The following is a 17,971-nucleotide window of genomic DNA, read 5'->3' as shown; positions in this document are numbered from 1 at the left end:
ATCTCTGATAACTTTATTAATTTCACTCTTTCTCTCTGCCTCTCTCATCGTTATTCTGCCAAGGGCCCCATTGGATGGCTTGGGAAACTCGGTCCTGGCAGGTCGCTGTGTGGGTTTGGCATTGGTTGGGTCCTGTGGGTTCTCTATTGGCCCTGGGCCCCCGTTGTGCACCCTCCTCATACGCTCATGCACACACACGCCTTGTCCTGGAAGCACACAGCACGCTTTACTCTCTTTTAATTGCACTACATGTTAGGTGACATTCATCAAACATAAACAAAACTACAGTGGGTCCCAGTTAAGTTTGGACGGGTTCCTTCATGAATCACGCACCCCATTTTCTCAGCAGAAATGGCACAAACTGCAGTTGACACAAACAACCACAAGGTGTCACTTGGGAGTTCTGCCACTACTATTTTTGATGCGACTTGACTTAACTGCTTCCATGACGCAGTGAGCCATTACCAAACATATATGATGATTACAATAGCGTTAGTTTATATATATTATACCCTATTTGTCACGGTTACTTATAGATGTGATAGTGTAATGATAAGCGCATGACACTTTCAGCGGGGGCACGGGAACTTAAATTGATCACGGTAGTTTAAGCTTACACAAACAGACAAAACATTATGAAATATGAAAATGTAGATGCAATTGTTGTAAAATGGTGCAGCTCCTTTAAGAAAGCCCTGTGCGCAGGGATGGAAAGAGAGAAAGCGAGAGGGGATGTGTGTTAGAACTTAGATGCGAGTGGAAAAAGTAGACGGGCTGTTGAGACTGGAGCGAATCATATTCAAAATAATGCAAAAAATAAATACGCAGATAAAACCAATTATCCTCATTCATTGCCTGCTTGCCAACGTTTAAACAAAAAAGATATCAAAGCACCTTTTGCGTTTGAATGTAGCACAATTTTTTTTTTAAACAGCTGGACAAATGATTTAGCTAATTGATTATAGCCTGCACACCAGCAATTGTTGAACATTTACCTGTACAAGACAGTAGCCCAGCCTAACAAGCATGTTGCATGTTGTAGGCCTACTGTAGAAATTACACTTAAATTGCAACCGCAACATGCCTGCTTGCCGACGTTCAAACGACAACGAAAAAGATATCAAAGCAACAAGAGGGTTGAGTCCAGGAAGGCTATATTTAACATCGTTAGTGTAGTAAAACAAATCAGAACTATTCACGAGGTGTCTGGGCAGCATATTTATGTTCTGTTAGCAAGCAAACTTCTCATGACTGCTGACAAAGTAGCCCAGTGTTTTTCAACCTTTTTTTTGCCACGGCACACTTTTGACACTTAAAATGTCCCACGGCACACTAACATCCTGTGTGAAGAAAAAATAAACATACCATAGCCTAATTTCAAATAATACACAGATATGGCCTTATTATGGCTTCTATGCAAGACCTGCTCAATAATACAAGCGCCCTCTGTTTCATTTGTAGGTGACTATATCTAATTTAATTGTTGTTATGAACTGGATATGTGATGATTCTGTGATATGGGGCCCCGTTGTACAATGCCTGCATACCACAAATAGTGCAATCATACAATCAATGAGAGCATGTGGTTATAAATTCTTTGATGCAACAGTTGCTTTTCTGGACCAGTGAGTGACATTTGGGTAATTTTCTGCAGCACACCTGATGGTCTCTCACGGCACACTAGTGTGCCCCGGCACAGTGGTTGAAAAACACTGAAGTAGCCTACTGCCAGCTGACGAAGCTCTCATTTTAAAACATTACTGAGAGACAGGCACTGTACAATCAAGACATCTTGCCACTGAATCCAAAACTATGTTTAACATTATGTACAAAGCTTATAGGCTACAGTGGACTAGCATGTTGCAGGGGCTGCTAAAGACACAGAGAAACGCACTGAAAACTCGGCCAATCACAGCCCTTGCTGTCAAATGCTCCGCCCGGTTCGACCGTGGAACGCCACAGCCATGGAGGTATTATATATAACTGGAGAGAGTGACTAAGTCCCGCCCTCCATACAAATGAATGGTGGAGGCTAGGCTAGTAAATCCGGCCAATTCATAGTCAACGCCATCTTGAACACTGGGGTTCGGATCCAGTGCCAGTCGACTCTGACCATGCGCCAAGTTACAAAGCTGGAAATGACGCATGGACCAACGGCGATTTTTATTGGATATTCTGTAAAAAGAGAGTCGTCCTCCAGTAAGAGGGTGGCGATAATGCACATAAAGTCCTTGCTTCATAACAGGAAGAAGAAAAAGTTGCTCGGGAACGCGCATGGAGTCCGAGTGGAGTCGCCCTGAAGCGCAACTTAATTTCATTGGATAACACAGCGGCTCCAACTAAGAGCGGTCTGCCTGCTGTCCTGCTGCAAATATGCATTCGAACATGACGTGAAATATCCGTAGTCGAACTATAAATAAACTATTCGGTTTTTAGTGCCAAGTGTAGCGCATTTTTACAGTCTATGATTAGTTTGTTTTTTATTTTATTGTTTGCCATCTCATAGGGGTGCTCTAAACGTATTGTAGCGTTGGCCCATGACCAAATCAAGCCAATAATAGCCAGTAGCCACAATAATGACTGGAGCCAGAGCCCTCAATAGCCACCCTGTTTTGAAAATAATATTGAAGATATTCAATATTATTATTATTATTGAAGATAGTATTGAAGATAACGCACAGAACGGTCAGCCTGAGCGGACAATTATGTCCCCAACTCATCTAAAATGTGGTGTCTTTACTTTGAGTTGTACACCGCAGATGGTAAAGTAACGGTTAAAGAGAATGTTGTCTGCGGACTCAGCAAAAAACAGTTTACTTATGCATCCACGACATCCAATCTTCGCGCACCTGTGGAGTTACCATCCAAATGAGGCAGTGTCAGAGGCACAGTAGACGGCCAGAGCATCGCCAGGCGTCCAACATCGTATAATTGCATTTCCGTAAATCCTAAATTATGTCCAGGGTCTGCTATTTACTTAGGCTGCAAAGCACAGGTATTTATTTGAGGTAGGCTTATTCGAGGCAGACCTTTATTTCTTACATTGTACGTTATTGTGAGGCATGCATTTTGTTTGTAACAAAATACCAGGGTATCAAACGCAGACGATTTTCGTGTAATTTATTGTCTTTAATCATGTTTAGGCTACGTTTGTTCGGGACAAGATCAATACAATTTTCTTTATTTGTTTATTTGTCATATGATGGATAAACAACCATAATATGCACGTCTTCTCATAGGATCCTCAAGAAATACGCACTGAATAACGTTTGGCTGTAGCCGCCGGATAGGTGCCCGCCCACCAACATGTACGCGCATGAGAGCTCGTGCCCAACACGGATTTTCGTGCATGGAGCTGGTTCCAAATGCTCCATGCAGCGCCATATTTGAAAATGGCGTATGCTAACATGCCGAAGCTAATCTGCACGCTCTTGACCCCCTGGCCACAGCGGACTATGCTGCCCCCAAGCGGCTGCAGTTGTACTTACATTTCACCCAGCTGCGTGAATCACCTTGATGGTGAATGAAGTGTCAATTCTTAACTGGGACCCACTGTACAAAACAGGCTAGGGTAAGAGTGGAGTGCAGGTAGATGCCTCATCAGGTGTCTATCTGCATGCCTCACTTTTTTTTTCACTTTTTCACAATTTTAATGCACATTACAGAGGAGGCATACATCTTACACAGGGTAAGTGTGGTGTGCATGGGGAAATCCTGACAGATATTCACCATGCATGCCCACTTCTTTTAATGCTACACACTAGATAGAGCCCTCAACCTAGCCATTCACATACATATTTAGGTCAAGAGTGGCGTGTTGGGTGGAGGCCTGGGGGCGAGGTGTGGTTGGTCGTGGTAGTGGGGGATGTGTGCATATGCTGGGGGCCTGGGGGGATGGGTGGCACGCAGGTCCTCCCCTCTGTCAGCTCGTCGCCGTGTAACTGCGGGGGCTGGGTGGAACTGTGGCCATTAATGGGTGCCCAGGGGCCTCATTTATAAAAGGGTTGCGTAGAAACCATCCTTCATTTGATCTTAGATCATTTCTGAAATGATCGTACGTGTGATTCAGAGAACACGAAGATACGCACAAAAAAACGTGCGTACACCACCCTTCCAGATGTGCCCATCATAAATCACAAATGAACGTCAACTTGTGCGCAGCCGCATGGTTTTAGGTCTCCGCCTTGTAAACACCCCCTCATCAATATCATTAGCATATGTTTTAATGAAATCAATGGCCTAAAAGCTGTAGCCTACAGTGGGTCCCCGTTAAGTTTGGCCACTACTATTTTTGATGCGACTGACTTACTGCTTCCATGACGCAGCGGGGGCACGGGAACTTAAATTGATCACGGTAGTTTAACCCTTAGAACCCTAAGCTGTTTTTAGGGCATTTTCACTACCTTTATTCATAAGGATTTATTCTGGTCATTGTAAGTGCCACACACATATATTATATATTGTTTTTTTCAGGAGAGTCTAGGCTATTCAGATCTGCCATCATTTCATGTATTAATACTAGCATTGATTTTATTTTGATTTTTAAAGAATTAAAATATAAAAAGTGTATTATAAAAATTCTTATATTTCGACATGTATCTCACCACAGCAAGCTCACAGCTCTACATGCATTTCATGTGTGTGTAGGGCAGACTTTCCTGAATCGGGCAATATAATTGCCATGTTGGAGGGATACTCTGGGGCTGAGCAATTTACAGAAATATTTGCTGTGTGATTTACGGAAATAAATGCCATTTTTTATTTAGTGATGAAAAATGACCTTTCTGCGCTCCATATCTGTGACACGAACTGATCTGACCTGACTTGACCCGAGGTTGCGTTAGCCTGCGTGCCTGTGTGTATGCAGTCATAATAATTCTCAACTTTTTACTGCATTGCCATGAACAAAGTAAAGGCAAAAAAGGTGTTTATTTGTTGAACAAATTGGGATGCAATGTGAGCCTTGAATTGGATGCCATGCAGGAATTTGCTAGGATCTCAAAACCGGAATATGAACATGCTTTGCCATAGAGAAACACATGATAGCATTGGATTATAAACATGCTTTGCCACAAGAACAGACAAAAACGTGGGGTAAGTCCAGCTATATGAAGTTATTATGTTGCTGTCACTTCGTCTGTTTTATAACCCAGAAGGATGTACTTGGTATCAAATGATAGCTCCGAGTCTCCTCTTTCATCTGACATGCGTGGCATATCTATGCGATCACGAGTCCGCGAGTAATTCAAACGAGAGTAATGAGTGTGCAGCGTTGGTTTGTGTACATGACGTTATTATTTTGCAGTCACTTCGTCTGGTTTTATAAGCCAGAAGGGTCGATAAACATGGTACCAATGGATAGCCCTGTGCCTCCTCTTTCATCTGATATGCTTGCCATATCGATGCGATCACGGGTTCGCGAGTAATTCAAACTAGAGTAATGTGTGTGCAGGTGAACGCAGAGAAGTATAGACTGTAAATATGAATTTAATTTCATGATTTTTTTTAATTTTCATACTTGATCGTACAGACAAGTGTGTAGTCTCGTTGGAAAGCCCCACTTCTGCTCTGTCGTGCAATAAAGGTTTCATCTCGCTGCGATGAACCGTTCCGGAGCAATGTAACAGAGAAGAAAGGGTGTGTTTTTTGACGCACTTTGCGTCAATCGGGTTCTAAGGGTTAAGCTTACACTTGACAAAACATTCTAATATGAAAATGTAGATGCAATTGTTGTAAAATGGTGCAGCTCCTTTAAGAAAGCACCGTATGCAGGGATGGAGAGAGAGAAAGCGAGAGGGGATATGTGTGTTAGAACTTAGCTTGTGGAAAAAGTACGTGCTGTTGAGACTGGAGCGATCATATTCAAAATAATGCAAAAAAAAGCAATTATCCTCATTCATTGCAACCAAAGCATGCCTGCTTGCCGACATTCAAACGAAAATTATATCAAAGCACCTTTTGCATTTGAATGTAGCACGAAAAAATGTTTAAACAGCTGGACAAATGATTTAGCTAATTAATTATATAACCTGTACACCAGCAATTGTTGAACATTTACCTGTACAAGTACATTGACAGTAGCCCAGCCTAACAGCATGTTGTAGGCCTACTGTAGAAATTTCACTTAAATTGCAACCGCAAAATGCCTGCTTGCCAACGTTCAAACGACAACGAAAAAGATAATAAAACAACAAGAGGGTTGAGTCTGAATGACACTGAGTTTTTAGACACTGAGTTTTTGTAGTCAGTGAAATCAGTGTAATCAGTGGTGATTCTTCAATCTCCTTCACTGACGCCTATGGAAAAGGCTTAACGTCCCAAAACAACGATCAATGATCATCAAATTTCTCTCTCATATTGCTCCTCATAACCATCTATAAAAAAGTGTTTTTTCTTTTCTTTTTGAGCACATCCGAATCCCAGGACATAACGCACTGGACCTTAAAAATAGGCTCGAGATATAATTCCAAAGGGGGCAGATAGGGGCCACTGCACTTAAAACTTAAAAAGATGAAGCTTTCCGAACTTTTAAATTGCGATCAGTGACTGGCATCGGGTGAACGAAGCTTTTCGAAGTTGAACAGGCTATTAAAAACTATTTGCGCACCTCCATGTCACAGGAGAGACTGGGCTCTCCCTTCTATGAAAAAGACGTTAGGCTACCTGCAAACTGGCCTATGATTTCATTGCTGAGTTTGCGGCAAAGCAAGAAAATGTTTTTTTTTCCTGAGTCAGGATATGGCGAGTCAGTGTCATTTATTTGTCCAATGTTAGCCTATAGATACAGACCAGTACATCTTATCAATAGTTTGAATGTCGTGTGTGTTTCTGCTCATTGACAAATACCGTTCAGCACAATGATTCATGCCCAATTAATTCCCCCTGTTAAAGTGTTCGCCTTTGTTACACTATTTGGTTTCATGATGTAGCCTATGATAAACACCATATGGCCAAATATGTGACTCAGCTAATGTTATAGGCTATACAATTGAATTTCCCCTCTTAAAGGCAAGCTGGTGTAGCTTATTAGACTAGGCTACTATTAAAATACACCGACGGTAGCCTTGGCTATGTGTAAAGTAAGCTATTGCATGATTTCATGCACGTAAGTGAAAAGGGCCTTGCATCTGTCAAGTTCGCACAGGGCCTCGCATCCCCTTGCGACGGCCCTGCAGCTCCCCCTAAGACAGCGAGGAAAATTTTTAAATACGCAATAAACCCGGGAAAAGTTGACAGGTTTGTTTCGGTCCCGGTGATTATTTGTGAAATTGTGCAAACGACAGCCTTTTCAAGGCATTTCAAGGAAGGAGTCGTAGCATGCAAGCTCCCAAATTGACCCAGTAGCCTAAGGCATCAATAAATTGTTGGGACTGGGGAGGGTCATGCGTTTTTTCTCAATCACTTTGGAGGGTCATAGAAAAAATTCTTGCTGGCGAGGGAGGGTCACGTCTTTTTTGACTAACGCTCCCAAAACTCCTCCGGTAGCCCCTTAATTAAATAAATAACGAACAGTCCCTAATTGATTAATAGCCTAGGCCTACACCAGCAATTGTTGAACATTGACCTGTACAGGACATTGACAGTAGCCCAGCCTAACAAGCAAATGTTGCAAAATACATCAAAAGACGCAATTAATCAGAAATAAATAATGTAATCTGCATCGCTTTATTTAACAAACTGCAAGTAACAAGAGAATTGAGTTCGCTGTAAGGCCAAACCCAAGAGCAAAGCCTATCTGTTAAGGCAGTCGATAGGCTATATAACGAGCTGTGTGCCTGGAAAGACGATAGATGACGGCTCTGGTCATCCCATACCCTCCCCCCACTTCCTGTAGCCTACCATTATGAAGGCCTGTAGCCTAAAACGACTCGTTGCCGTTTTGTGACATTAAGCTTTTTCACGTTAAGCCCCCCTCCCCCATCCCCTTCTTTCACAAGCAGTGGGGGAGCGCGGGGCACAAAGTAACACTTTTTGGTAGACAAAGGAGGGTTCTCCGCGCTTCTGTCGTTTGGCCACAATCCGTTGCAACCAGGCCAGGACAGATATTTTAGAGAGAAGGAGAGACGCCGGTGCAGCTCAGATGTCTTCTTAATTTTCTTTATTCTTTAGTAAAAGGTGCAGAACATTATTAAACTTTGACTAACATTTCGATGTGTTGATGTTTTTGACTAAAGAACATCAAAACGTTAGTCAAAGTTTAATAATGTTCTGCACCTTTTACTAAAGAATATAGAAAATTAAGAAGACATCTGAGCTGCACCGGCGTCTCTCCTTCTCTAACACTTTTTGGCTTTGGCTAAATATTTCTAAAATCATTTGAGTTTCACTAGTCACATGTTTTAACAAGCAACACTTGTTGTTGAACTAATAACAGACGTGTGTCGAAAATTGACTTTATTTTCCATACGGAGAAATAACATATGCAGAGTCTAACCAAGGTCAATCTTGCCAAAAAAGCCCTCAAACCTGAAAACACATGAGGCAAAAGTGCAAAACATCACAAAACTAACTAAACTAACACGCGCATATTTTTGTATTGCAATCATTGTAGCCTACAGTTGTAACAGCGCGTAACAGTCGTTTTACTCCCCGGATGCGCTCATTATAAAGAACGTTTAACGTGTCCCTATCAATTAATCACCAAACGTCTTATAAACAAGTATTGCCAGGAGCAACACCTTGCAAAAAATTATAACAATAGGCCTAGGCCTTTATATGGCTCTGCTCCTGCCTAGATTCGAACTCAGAACTGCCTGAAAGTTGCAGACCTGTTCTGGAAATACGTGCATTAACCCACTCGACCGTCAGACAACGCTATCTGCTTCGAGTAGGCCTATTGGGTAGGACTGTAGCCTACACTGGTTGCTGTGGCACAGTCTTGAGTGACCGAATTCGTTTTTCTTTGTTATATGAATGCTGTCATTTTGTTAACATTACTGTTAAGGAGATGCTGTAGGCAAAGTCTATATTTCAACCTTGTTAGTGTAGTAAAAAAAATCAGAACTATTCACAAGGTTTCTGGGCAGCATATTTATGTTCTGTTAGCAAGCGAACTTCTCATGACTACCAACAAAGTAGCCTACTGCCAGCTGACGAAGCTCTCATTTTAAAACATTACTGAGAGACAGACACTGTACAATCAATAAATCTTGCCACTGAATCCAAAACTATGTTTAACATTATGTACAAGGCTTAGGCTACAGTGGACTAGCATGTTGCAGGGGCTGCTAAAAACACAGAGAAACGCACTGAAAACTCGGCCAATCACAGCCCTTGCTGTCGAATGCGCCGTCTGGTTCGACCGTGAAACGCCACAGCGGACTATGCTGCCCCCAAGCGGCTGCAGTTGTACTTACATTTCACCATTCACCATGATCGTGAATGAAGTGTCAATTTTTAACTGGGATGTAAAATTATATATTGAAAACATTGTATAGGCCTAGCCTATGCCATCTGATGTTAACTAATTATGTTTTTTCCAGCAAAGCTCTCTGGAAAGAGATGGTATGCATCCATGTCCATTGTCCTCTGCTCGCTTTCATTCCTTTTGCTTGCAGTAATGTGAATAATCAACATTTAGTAGCCTATGTTTAGGCCTACTTTGTAGAAAAAAGAAAAATTGGGTAGGCCTACCTTATGAAGGAAAGACCTAGGCCTACAGCATAATCCTGTACGTTATGGTACAGTAGGCTACTGTATGTTTCCAATATGACCCAGGGTAATATGCTGATTTAGTCTACAAAACAGAGGACTAAATTAAGCGTGATATGTCATGTAGGCTTAACGTTTCTTTTAGGATAGGCTATGTTTTTGCTGAAAAAGTAGCCTAGTTCGCCGGTCATTATTCATTCATTCTGCATATCTTTGCTATCGTTTTCTTTCAATAATGTCCAATGGCTTAAACATTGTCCTTTATTGTTTGCTTTAGGCCTACCTTTATATTTTTTAGCCTACATTTTTCAACTCACGTACTGTCATCTGATCTTGGGCACTGCCAGTCAAAAAAAGCAAACAGGTGCGCGCTCTGCACCTCTTTACGCAACTCTGACGCAACACTAAATATGAAGATGCCCTGCTTTCAGAAGATAACTTCCGTCCCTTGGTTGTGTAGGCTATATATGATATAAAATATCTATAGCCTACATTGTATACCTTACATTCAAATATTACCTTTCTGTTACGAAGCTGGGAATAGGTATGAGCACAAATTAGGATGTAGTGGAGGCTAAACGCGAGTAAACGCAGTTTATCCACCTCTGAAATTTCAGAAATAGAGTTTAGGCCTACCCACCTCTTATTAGAGTTTATCCACCTCTCAAAAGAGTTTATTCACTTTTAACATTCAAAACTGTATTATCCAATACTATCCTATATTCCCAATACTGTACAATAACCTCCACCATTATCAAACATGTTCTGAATGCCTTTTTTAAAAATCCGATACTGCATGGCGCAGTCCACCTCACCGAGATTGCAGAATTCATAGTTCACCCACCTCTTATTTTACCACTACATCCCTGGCACAAATGTACTTTTCCTCTTCTAAACGAGGGCAATTGGACATGTTGTGGTCAATATTAGATTGGTGAGAACACTAAATATACTAGATCACCTGTAATGTTTCAATCATTCTATCGTAGGTCTTGGTGTTTTTTTAGCTATTATGAAATAAGTAAGCTATACGTTTTTTCACTTTCTTAAGTGGGCTATAGTTCTCATTAGCAGTTTTATGCTAAACCATGAAACATTAAGCTGCGTCCAAAAACGTCTTTAAAAATCTTCTGATATTGATCATGCATATGGCAAAGAAAGACATGAGATCGTTGGTCTTGGAATTTTGATCGCACTTAGACCTCAGATTACTTGCAGTACCCCGGCATTACCACAAGAAAATGGTCGTACATCAAGTTTGAACCTGACGTGGAGATAAGCACTTTTCCACTTCAAAGACGGCTTTTATAAATCTGAGCGTTGGCATAGATTTGAGCGTACGCACGGTCTAAGATCAAATCTGTGCGTAAGAACGCTTTATAAATGAGGCCCCAGGTTGTCAATCAGTCAGGCAATCAGTTATTCTTATTATTACACTTATCTTTAACAGAATAATTACAACTCCTCTCCTCTGAAACCCTCCCTCTCTGTGTTCCAGCTTCTCTCCTCCTGGCCCAACAGCAAGCCAGCCTTACACATATGCACACACACACACACACACACACATACATCCTCACACACTCACTACCCCTCACCCCCCCCACCCCCACCCCCATCCCAACACCACCTCATTCACACTCTCAGAGCTATGTCATGTTTATTTTTTGTATTGATTTGTCTAGTTAAATATTTTCTCTCTTTATTTACGTTATTTTTTTAGTTTTCGTGTTATTCTCTTAGGGCCAATCTCAATTCTCTATTTTACCCCTTCCCTTCCCCCTTCCCCTTAGTTTTGCGCGTGCACGTGAGACGAAGGGCTATCTCAATTTTCATTTCGATCGAGGGGTAGGGATAAGGGCAAGGGGTAGATACCCCTTAAAACCAAGTAAGATCGGGAGCTTACTTGAAACCGAGGGGTAAGAGAAATACCCAACATACAACGCTCACACCGGAAAAATAAGCACACCGAGAGATTCATTGACATGAAATGTTGGCATTAATAAGGATTATAAAATTAAAATGGTAATTGTTTTATGTTGCATTCAATCTTGTGACCATATATTGAAGGTCCTGTTCTTCACGAGGAAGTTTTCAAAAATCGCTGTTTTGTGAATGTTAACAGCACATCATTATTTGCGCTCGCATTTTACATATTTCCATGTCTACCCCGCGAATTGGCAGCATACCATGTCAGAAAAGTCCAACAGCAGCTAAATTCGCTGAACTTTTTTACCGCTCGTCTGATATGAATGCTGCCTACTGCTGCCGACTCCTCCTATTACAGGTAGCGATTGCTTCTGATGTCAAGTAACGACCATTTGGATATTATTGTAAAATATCGAAGGAGTTGTGGGATGTTTACATAGCAAACTGCATGTTTATTTGGTCCCCCATCCCTGTTTCATTCACCCGGACCAGAAGGTAGGCTGCGAACGAACATAGCACGTTCTGCTGTTGTTGAAATAATTCCTGAACGGTTTTATTCCGAGCTGAAAATGCAATGATAGCCTATTTGACAGAAGACAGGTTGCTAGTGAAAAAATATTAGCTTTCAGTGTGGTACGATCTCTGTAAATTACGTTAATTCAAGTGTTTCAATCATTTAGCTCTCCCTTATGGTTGGCAAGTGGTATCTCATTTCCAAGGGGAATATTCTTCACCCCTATGTCTTGCCACTCGGTTTCGAGGGACAAGGGCTAGGGGTAAGATGAAGGGATAGGGGAAGGGGAAGGGGTAACACAGAGAATTGAGATTGGCCCTTAGTCCTTTTTACTGTTTTCAAGTCGGCTGATGTTGTTAACGTCTGTCCATTGGGAGCTTGCTATGGCTAGCTTTTGCCCTGGGCCTCTTACATCCTTCCCATCCATCTGTGAGCCGCTGCTGCACTTCGCTGTCTGGTCGAGGGGATTTCTCGGGACAGCAGCTGGAGCTACTCTGCGAAAGATCTGCCGAGGCGGCCGAGCTGTTTCTGACCTGTGAGTTGCCATGCCAACTGCCTGGAGTCTGGATTAAGCAGACTAACGTTAACGTTAACGTTGAAGAACTCTGCATTATGGACCAACAAACTGTCGCTGTTATAAGTCCACCGAGTTGCTGATCTACAAGATCGCCCACGACTTTCGGACTGGTATGCTTCCAGTGATCTCCAGACTAACAAGGCCTAACGTTCACGCTATCTCCAGACTGCCAGTGAGTGTAAATAACTTTGTTAGCGTTGCATCGGTTGTGGAGACACAGCTGTGCGCAGTTTCACACGAGTCATCATTGCCCTTGGACATTTTTCAGCCGGTTGGAAATTGGACTAATTCTACTTTTATTTTTTTATTTAATTTATTTATTAATTTGTTTGTTGTCTGTCTTGTATGTCTTGGTGTCACGGGACTACGCCGCTCCGTTCGGCATCTTTTGCGTTTGTTATTTCTTAAATGTAGTTCTATGTCTTGGTGTCACGGGTACGCTGGCGACTGATAATCATATCTGTAATCATCCTGGACACAAATCATCCTTAGCCTTTCTGTTATTAATGTTATGTTGTGTTAATAAACCAAGTCAATGTGATGTTTTGTTAAGTTACATTATGTGTTTGTGTAATGTACATCTGTTTGTCTTATGTAGTATTCTTGTGCATGTCGTAGTGTTGCATTTTCTGTGATGTCTGTAATGTGTGTTTGCAATATATATATATTTTTTTTTTTTTTAAACCCTGGCGGCTAAAGAACCTACACACCACATTATATGCTTAAGTGTAATAGATTGAAAATGGATATGAAGTATTCAAATTACTAAATATCTTTTACCAACTAGTAATTACGCACATCATAAAATACTATAAATAGTTAACAAAATATATAATCTTTGTATGAATTCCAAAATATATGAAATAGGCCTAGAAACATGATATGATATTTAGCCATAATCTTCTGTGTGTGTTTGTGGAGGGTGTAGCAGAATTTAGGATGTTCTCTAGATGTTCTAAATTTAATTTCATCCAGCCTATTCCATGTTTCCATTATCTTCCAAAACAAATGTTGAAAGAATGCACAAACTGAAAATACTACAACACTTTCTAATGGTGTGTTAAATTATCAGAATAGATTACAGCTTTTGACTTTTTGACAATTTTTTTCTACAAGGGAAATGCAGATAGGCTATAGTTTACAAAGCAGAGTGATTATTTTATTATTACTATGCAGTGTCTTATTGTAGTCTGTATTTACCTCTAAACCTCTCAATTATGGCTTGTCAGAATGTGTATTTGCAAATAATTTTCACCTAGATGCGTTCAGAACCGGGTCAGCCTGGACTATTGTCTCAATGTCATTTATCAACTAATTCTGGCTGTCGAATACACGTCTAGATTATGGCCTGGCAGAAAGGCTACTTGCAACTCATTTTGGTTGTCTATAGACATTCAGAACCGGGTCGGCCTAGACTATTGTCTCAATGTCATTTATCAACTAATTCTGGCTGTCAAATACACATCTAGATTATGGCTTGGCAGAACGTGTATTTGCAACTTATTTTGGTTGTCTATAGACGTTCAGAACTGGGTCGGCCTGGACTATTGTCTCAATGTCATTTATAAACTAATTCTGGCTGTCATATAGACGTCCAGATTAGGGCTGGGCGATAAAACGATAGCGATATGCATCACAATAGACATGTAATCGATATCAATACAAATACGTTCGATAGAACATTCGATAATTAAAAGCACACCTCCCGCCTTACGTTGTCCATAAATAAATAGGCTAAATATATCTTGCATGGTAGCTAGTATGTGCAACTCTACCAGAGTAGGCGATAGATGTAGGCCTTCCTCAACACAGACTCTCAATGAGTCCTTGCCCCTTGCACTCTGTCTCTCTCTCTCTCTCCCTCTCTCTCTCTCTCTCCCTCTCAACAGGCGCATCCCTCCTCAGCATGCACATGTAATCCAAACATTCACAATCGTGCAAGATGACTGGCTAAATTGCTATTAAATCCGGTTAGCATCATCAGCACGCTGCACGAATTTGTTCAAAACTGTTGCGTTCAAATTGACTGCTAAGTATTTTCCAAGACTCAAACAGGGCTGTCCCAAGAAGAAAAAGTATTAATTTGAAACTTAAACACACGTGGGGAAACTGAACAGTCTAACCAGTAGACTATGATAAACTAGCAAATTAAGCTACTTTGTTTACAATATTTACAGGCTTCAACCAGTGCTGCTTTTCATTCAGACTTATGTGCATATTTATTTATTTGAGTGTTTTTCATGATTGTGTTGCTATTTCTTTTCCCTGTTTGCTTTGATTGATAACAGAGGTGGTTAAAATCCGAGGAAGGTTAAGTTTAAAATAAAAGTGTTTAAATTGAAAATATGTTTTCTTCCGGTCCTTATCTGAAATAGATTTAAAAAAAAATCAATAATTATCGATATCGACTGATAGATCATAGCCTGGACGGACCGACGTGATATCAACTTGTCTTGGATGTCCATAGACGTTGCTTGCTCAGAGGGTAGAGTTGTTTCGTTAAGATATAATTCTTATGCTAATCTGCCCTGGCAAACTATCGAACCCTCCTCGCCCTCGTCGCAGTCCTGTGCATTCTTATTAGTTTGTCAACTACATGTGAACAAAGTGAAAAATGGCTCAACTGTCTCTGACTGTTCTACTGACTTGGGTTAAACAAAATGAAAAGGCATTTTTTCAGAATCTTCACTGCGCCAGTTCCATTGATTATAGCGGAAAATAGGGTATGTCTTTGACTTAACGCATCCGTCTCTGGCAGTCCCGGCGTCATGGGGGGGGTTTTGGGGGGCCGGGCCCGTCCTGGAAGTCATCTGTGCCCGCCCTGGACGAGCTTGGCTGCACCAACCAACCCCACTTCCCCAATCCCATGGATTGATTTTGACCACTAATTAAATGTAGGTCTATATTATAAGTTTGTCAATATAGCAAGTAGAAAATAAAACTTGTAAAATCTGTATTATTCCGTAGCTAATCAATCAGGAACATTAGGTAAGCCCAGCTATCACATAAATGGAGAGGAGGTTTTAGTGGCGCAGTCTATTTCACTTCTGCACTAACCCCAGTCATCCGATGTCAAATATGGCTTATCGGTTTGCAGGTAGGCTATGTCTATCGTTGTTAGTAGAAGCAGGCCTAGTAGTTTCTGGGTTTGTTTGATAGCGTTAACCTTTACTGTTTTTTTCTTCTGACCTATTCGGAGAACATAGAGCTTGTTACCGCTCTAGGGCCGAAGTTATCCGTAACTTCGAGGCTAACTCCCTAACACTCTATCTGAAGGTGATTAGCAAATGAACGAGAAAATTGGTTTTATCTGCGGATTTATTTTTGCATTATTTTGAATATGACTCGCTACAGTCTCAACAGCACATCTACTTTTTCCACACGCATCTCAGTTCTAACACACATCCCCTCTCGCTTTCTCTCTATCCATCCTTGCGCACGGGGCTCTCTTAAAGGAGCTGCACCATTTTACAACAAGTGCATCTACATTTTCATATTAGAATGTTTTGTCAAGAGTAAGCTTAAACTACCGTGATCAATTTAAGTTCCTGTGCCCCCCCCCCCCTGGAAAGTCTCCATCGTTACACTATCAAATCTATATGTAACCGTGACAAATGGGGTATAAGATATATAAACTCACGCTATTGTATTATCATGTATGTTTGATAATGGCTCAACTGTCTCTGATTGTTCTACTGACTTGGACTGACTTGGGTCATGGAAGCAGTAAGTCAAGTCCCATCAAAAATAGTAGTGGCAGAACTCCCAAGTGCCACCTTGTGGTTGTTTGTGTCAACTGCAGTTTGTGCCATTTCTGCCGAGAATATGGTGCGTGATTTGTGCGTGATTCGTGCACGATTCATGCAGGAAACCGTCCAAACTTAACTGATACCCACTGTAGCTGGAAGAGCTCAAGGCAACAGTAGAATGCAATAGGCGCAGTGCTCATAATGCAATACAAGGAACAATCATAGTCAGAATTTTGTTAAAAACCGACAAAAGGTCAAAGTCTGGTAAATTGTGATAGAAATACTGTAACTTTAAGGCCTAGGCCTACTCATTAAAATCAATAGAGAGCCTACTATATTGTAAATCAAAGCTTAAAGAAACCGTATGTAAGATTGTGGCCAAAACGGATACTACAATCACTTTCAAATTACTGTAGAGCGGTGTATCCCCTTCCCCTCCCCTCTGACTCGCAGAGTTGGCAACCGGATGATGAAACACTACTGACTTTGTGATTAGTAGATAGGTGGAGGGTGGCGCATTAGGCCAAAACACAACATGACAACATCAACATCAGTTGAGGGCTGCAACTTCACTTTTTAAATGACAATATCCTGGCCAGACTACTGTTGTCAGTGATATAAGTATTTGAAATGAACATGATTTCGTAATGTCTAGTGACATATCAGGGCAATTTTATGATTAATTGAAATACAATTTTTACATACGGTTCCTTTAATAAAGACATGTCAAGATGGTGGCCTGCTGGCCATTTCGGTGCCCTAAGTGAGTGGCTTTGAGTGAGTGACATTTAAATGATAACTCAAACACCTAAAGTAAAATAAAAGGCCTATTATTTACAGACCATTACTGTGTATTTTTAAACATTAATTTCTGAAGAAATGCTGTTTTACTTATAAATGGTGCACTGTCACTTTAAGAGCATTGATCTTTACATTGTCATAATGCCCTTTTGCCAGCTCTTGTTTACAAGCCTTATTTGTTTGAGTTACATTGATAGCACAATATTAACAATAATATGCACAATGTTAAGTTGTTTTAAGCAACCTTCATTGCTTTGGAAATGGAAGTATGCAATGACATGTTGCTTCACATTTCGTTTTGCGAATACAAGTGAATTATGAGCCTGGTATCCACCTAGCTATCTGAATGGAATGCGTTTCAGTCGATTCAGCATATCATGTGCTTCGTGTAGCCTAAATGCTTGGAAAACGAATGATTGAAAACCCACCAATTCTAGTACTACGTGGTGATTGAGAGAACCCAAAAGGTATCAAACTTGCATGTAACATCGTGTTAGTGCATTTTGACATTGTAAACGTTATTGATGAAGAGTGAAACGCAGTTTGCAGTAAAGCTACTATTCATTGGTTAGATTTGGGTGCCCCCTCTGTCCTTTGGTGCCCAACGCAAAGTGCGTGATGCGCGTGGTGGGAGCGGTGGCACTGCCAGGATACACAATCTTTTTCTGCATTTCTATCCCTTTATTCTCTTCAATTTAAGTTAACAGCACAAAGCTGACATGCACAACAGCATAGTTTGTGTTTTATCAAGAA

General features: G+C 41.0%; 1 protein-coding gene across 5 annotated transcripts in view; it reads left to right on the top strand.

Moving 5' to 3' along the window:
• LOC143133613 (zinc finger FYVE domain-containing protein 9-like) overlaps positions 1–17,971 on the top strand; it is a 244,690-nt gene that overhangs the window by 68,329 nt on the left and 158,390 nt on the right. The gene's annotated exons all lie outside the window — the stretch shown is intronic.

Source organism: Alosa pseudoharengus, unplaced genomic scaffold (genome assembly GCF_046254945.1).
Source record: "Alosa pseudoharengus isolate Yale_2024_CS ecotype anadromous, Long Island Sound unplaced genomic scaffold, YU_APseudo_1.1 YU_APseudo_1.1_scf_2, whole genome shotgun sequence".
In the NCBI taxonomy this organism is placed as follows: Eukaryota; Metazoa; Chordata; class Actinopteri; order Clupeiformes; family Clupeidae; genus Alosa; species Alosa pseudoharengus.
The sequence above is the reverse complement of the archived record's forward strand: the minus strand, read 5'-3'. Positions and strand labels throughout refer to the sequence as shown.